A 5,419-nucleotide genomic window follows, 5' to 3' on the forward strand; every position below is an offset into this window, starting at 1 on the left:
ATTCCTGGAGACTGCAACCGTCCTAAGTACATGCCAGTTGCCAAGCGACCCTGGGACACTGCAACCGTCCTAACTACATGTCAGTTGCCAAGCAACTCTGGGACACTGCAACCGTCCTAAGTACATGCCAGTTGCCAAGCGACTCTGGGACACTGCAACCGTCCTAAGTACATGCCAGTTGCCAAGCGACTCTGGGACATTGCAACCGTCCTAAGTACATGCCAGTTGCCAAGCGACTCTGGGACACTGCAACCGTCCTAAGTACATGCCAGTTGCCAAGCGACTCTGGGACATTGCAACCGTCCTAAGTACATGCCAGTTGCCAAGCGACTCTGGGACACTGCAATCGTCCTAAGTACATGCCAGTTGCCAAGCGACTCTGGGACACTGCAACCGTCCTAAGTACATGCCAGTTGCCAAGCGACTCTGGGACACTGCAACCGTCCTAAGTACATGCCAGTTGCCAAGTGACCCCAGGACACTGCAACCGTCATAAGTACATGTCAGTTGCCAAGCGACCCCAGGACACTGCAACCGTCCTAAGTACATGCCAGTTGCCAAGCGTCCAAATTTTGAACACGTGACCCTGGGGATGCTTCAAGGGTTGTTAAGTGTGACAAATGGTCGTAAGTCACTGTTTTTCAATGGCTTTGTCACTTGGATACGGTCACACGACGGATCAATTAAAGTTAGTCCTGGGCTAACAACTGTTTGCGTAGCGATTGTTCAAAGTTACAACAGCAACTGCAAAAGGGTGACAGGACTGGCTGATTGGCAGCTGGCCTGTATTTATGACGGTTGCTGCGTCCCAGAATCTCGTGGTTCCCCTTTGGCGAAAGCCGTTGTAACTTTGAATGATCTGTTGTTAAGTTGAGGGCTACCTATATTGAAATTTTCTGGAGGATTCAACACACACACACACACACACACACATCGTTGTTATTTCAGATAAGGGAGGGCCCGGCGTGTCGCACGGCTGCACCAACCTTGTCTGCAGCTTCTGAGATGTTGCATGTGTGGCTGGGAGGCACCACGCGCTGGCATTTCTTCTGCTGGTTACTCATGGCCCAGGAGTTGGCGAAATTGTAGCTGTTCTCTTCCAATATCCCTGAAGTGGACAGGAGAGAAAAGGCAACAGTATTACGACAACCTGATTAGAATCCCCTTGTGAACACACACTTTTAGTGGGTCACGGAGAGACCTGCGTTGTAACCCACTAGCCAAANGCCTCCCACTCCTAACCCACCGAGACGCCGCAGCATGATACCGTGGTCTACAGTATCAAAAGCCGCTGAGAGGTCCAAAAGAACAAGGACAGAGGAATAACCTCTGTCCCGGGCCCTCCAGAGATCATTAACCAACGCGACCAATGCCGTTTCCGTGCTGTATCCCGGCCTGAAGCCCGACTGGTATGGGTCCAGATATTCTTATTCTATTCTATTCTATTCTATTCCTTATTCTATTCTATTCCTTATTCTATTCTATTCCTTATTCTATTCTATTCTATTTCCTATTCTATTTCCTATTCTATTCTATTTCCTATTCTATTCTAATTCCTGTTCTATTCTATTCTTTTCTATTCTAGTCTATTCCTTATTCTATTCTATTCTTATTCTATTCTATTCTTATTCTATTCTATTCTTATTCTATTCTATTTCCTATTCTATTTCCTATTCTATTCTATTTCCTATTCCATTATAATTCCTGTTCTATTCTTTTCTATTCTATTTTATTCTATTCTAATCTATTCTATTCATTTCTTATTCCATTCTTCTTCTTCTTCTGCTCCTCCTCTTCCTCCTCCTCCTTCTCCTTCTTCTCCTCCCTCCTCCTCCTCCTTCTTCCCCCTCTTCCTCCTCCTCCCAACAACTTTAAGGTGTGAGGATTTGCCAAGTTGGCAGAGGCTGAGAAATTAGCTGTTTTAATCAGCTAATTCAAGTTTATTTACTTAGAACCGTTTCTATCTTTACTTTTACTACTACTCGCAGTTGCCAGAGCCATTTTGAAGGAAAACATTGGAGGGCAATGTAATAAGTGACTAAATCTATGTGGCTTCCTTCAACTCTCCAGTGGCATTAAGGCTCAGCTTATCCTTCTGCTCTAAGCCGGGGGTCTTCAAACACGGCCCCTTTTATGACTTCGTGGACTTCAACTCCCAGAATTCCTCAACCTCGTGAGATGTATTTGGACAAGAAAGCAAAAACCGAAGGAGGGAGATCCTGAATGAAAAGCAGGACGCAACCCCGATCGGTCAACATTGCCCTGCTTTGTCATCCGTTTATATTCCACGCGCTCCCAAATTCTTTGGAAAATAAAGCGTTATATCACAAGGGCGCTGCTCAACACACATTGACTTCCTTACACAAGAGTCCTACCTTATTCCCCAAGTGTGGAAGCCCTGGCTAAAGAAGAGATGAAACCATAAGAGCATCAGACTCTCTCTAAAGACATTGGCAAGGTAGAAAATACCAACAACCTCAGAAACACGGTCCGTTTTTTAAAAAAAGAAGAAGAAGAAGAACTACAGTGTTTCTCAACCTTGACAATTTTAAGGCATGTGGACTTCAACTCCCAGAATTCCACAGCCAGCAATGCTGGCTGTGGAATTCTGGGAGTTGAAGTCCACATGCCTTAAAATTGTCAAGGTTGAGAAACACTGATACTAGTAGATTGCGCAATTTAGTTCCCATCTTTCTACGGGGGAGAACCCATTGCTATCCGATCACAGATATGGAAAAATACTGCAGTTTCTGGATTATCTTTTTTTTTTTTTAAAGAGAACAATTAAGCTTCAAACATGTTTTACACAGGGTACTTTTTTTTTTCCCATGAGAAAGCAAACTGGAAATTTCCTTCCTAAAAATAATACGAGCATGGTTTTTTTTGTTTTTTTACAGCTTATTTACTGACCTTCCTTGGAAGAAGAAAAACCAGAAAAGTGACTCAGCTCTTCAAGCGGGAAGCATGTGGATTTCACCCTGTTTGGGGGCCTGGGGGCAGATGTTGATTTTTCTAGAGCACGTCAGCATTCACACAACACAGCCGCCGCCACACCAAAGTACATTTAGGTGAGAAAAACCGAATGCACAGGTACAGTATAGGGGGCACCTTGCTCAATAGTAGCAACTGTGAGAGGGATCTTGGGAGTCCTAGTGGATAATTACTTAAATGTGAACCAGCAGTGTGCTGCAGCTGCCAAAAAGGCCAACACAATTCTAGGCTGCATTAACAGAGGGATAGAATTAAGATCACCTGAAGTATTAATACCACTTTACAAGGCCTTGGTAAGGCCACACTTGGAATACTGCATCCAGTTTTGGTCACCCCGATGTAAAAAAGATGCTGAGACTCTAGAAAGAGTGCAGAGAAGAGCAACAAAGATGATTAGGGGACTGGAGGCTAAAACATATAAGGAACGGTTGCTGGAATTGGGGATGTCTAGTTTAATGAAGAGAAGGACGAGGGGGGACATGATAGCAGCCTTCCAGTATCTCAGGGGATGCCCCAGAGAAGAGGGAGTCAAGCTATTCTCCAGAGCACCTGAAGGCAGGACAAGAAGCAGCGGATGGTGACTGATCAAGGAGAGAAGCAACCTGGAACTAAGGAGAAATTTCCTGACAGTGAGAACAATTAACCAGTGGAACAACCTGCCTCCAGAAGCTGCGAATGCTCCAACACTGGAAGTTTTTAAGAAGAGGCTGGACAGCCATTTGTCTGATCTCCCTCACACACACACACAAACACAAACACACACACACAAATAATAATAATAATAATAATAATAATAATAATAATAATAATAATAATAATAATAATAATAATAATAATAATAATAAAAAAAAAAGTTGGAAGGGACCTTGGAGGTCATCTAGTCCAACCCCCTGCTCAGGCAGGAAACCCTACGCCATTTCAGACTTCATAGGAGGAAGCTTCACTTTTCCTCTCAGTAACAGTTGAACCTGGAGCCCAAACTACAGGGAGTCCCCAACGTACGACCACAACAAATTTATGATGTTAAGCGAGACATTTGTTAAGTGAGTTTTGCCCCCATTTTACGACTTTCCTTGCCACGGTTGTTAAACGAATCACTGCAGTGATTAAGTTAGTAACCCCGTGGTTAAGTGAATCCGGCTTCCCCCCATTGACTTTGCTCGTCAGAAGGTCGCAAATGGGGGTCAAGTGACCCCCGGGGGGACGCTGCGACCGTCGTAAATCTGAGTCAGTCGACAAGCGTCTGAATTTTGATCACATGACCACAGGGAGGCCGCGATGGTCGTAAGTGTGGAAAAACGGTCGTAGGTCTCTTTTTTCGTTGCCGTTGTAACTTCGAACGGTCGCTAAACGAACTTCTGTAAGTGGAGGACTCATTGTAATTTGTCCTTTGTTGGTTTTCTTTTCTTTTGAGCCCTTTGGAAAATCACAGATACAGCAGCACGCTCTTAAACTGAGCCAACATTCCATGTTTTTTTGTCTTTTAAAGTAAATTAAAAAGAAAAGTTTTTCAGGTGCAATGAATGAATCATCTAAGCTGGAACTAAGTCAGTCAAAAAGAACAAAAAGAGAGATTTCACGTTTGGCTGTTAACTCCTTGACCCTTTCCAAGAGGCGTCAAATTGCGTAAGGTTTTATTCCAGTAAACTGCTTTTTTTTTTCTTTCTGCCCAGCTGCCCTGCAGCTTTCACCAGATAGGTCAAATTCTTAAACTTTGTACCGCTGGACCCGAAAGTAGAAATTAGGAGGTGTTCGAAGGCACATTTTTGTGCCCAACTCCTGTCACCAAGGGCGAATTTGCCTTCCATTTACCTTCCAGCAGCTGTTTGCAGTAAACGCTATTTGCTATTTTCGACTTTGCATTACAAATTGCCATTTTTCCCCAGTGGGAAGAACCCGCAGCCCCAGATCTGGATCTCTCTCCCAAAAGAAAATGGCTAAAAAAAATGTCAACTTTGAGCAAAATGGGCTTGAGAGATTGAACACCCTGGAAGAGAGTCTATTCAGGGATCGACAATGAAGGAGACGATCTGGAAACATCTTTATAATCAGCAGAAACCAGGCTAAGAAATCAATCTTGCTAAAGCAATAGATCCCTTTTTATCCATTAGACGAGATCTGCAATACCATCAATTCAAACATCCACATCTGCCTCTCCCAGGTCCTTGGGAAGGACTCGGGTAGACAAAAATGCCAAATCCAGTCTGAATATCTGGCTGACTGTACGATGAATAATAATAATAGTAATAACAACAACAACAACAACAACAACAATAATAATAATCAATAAGTAGACAAAATGCCAAATCCAGTCTGAACATCTGGCTGACTGTGCGATGATCCATAGTAATAATAATAATAATAATAATAATAATAATAATAATAATAATAATAATAATAATAATAATAATAATAATAATAATAATAA

The 5,419-nt window shown here is 43.0% G+C and overlaps 1 pseudogene; it reads right to left on the bottom strand.

Annotated features, from left to right (window-relative positions):
• Window positions 1–944: 944 nt before the first annotated feature.
• The window catches only part of LOC107300979, a 6,927-nt pseudogene continuing 2,452 nt past the window's right edge, over window positions 945–5,419 (bottom strand).

Source organism: Protobothrops mucrosquamatus, unplaced genomic scaffold (assembly GCF_001527695.2).
Source record: "Protobothrops mucrosquamatus isolate PMUCROS unplaced genomic scaffold, P.Mucros_1.0 scaffold9417, whole genome shotgun sequence".
In the NCBI taxonomy this organism is placed as follows: Eukaryota; Metazoa; Chordata; class Lepidosauria; order Squamata; family Viperidae; genus Protobothrops; species Protobothrops mucrosquamatus.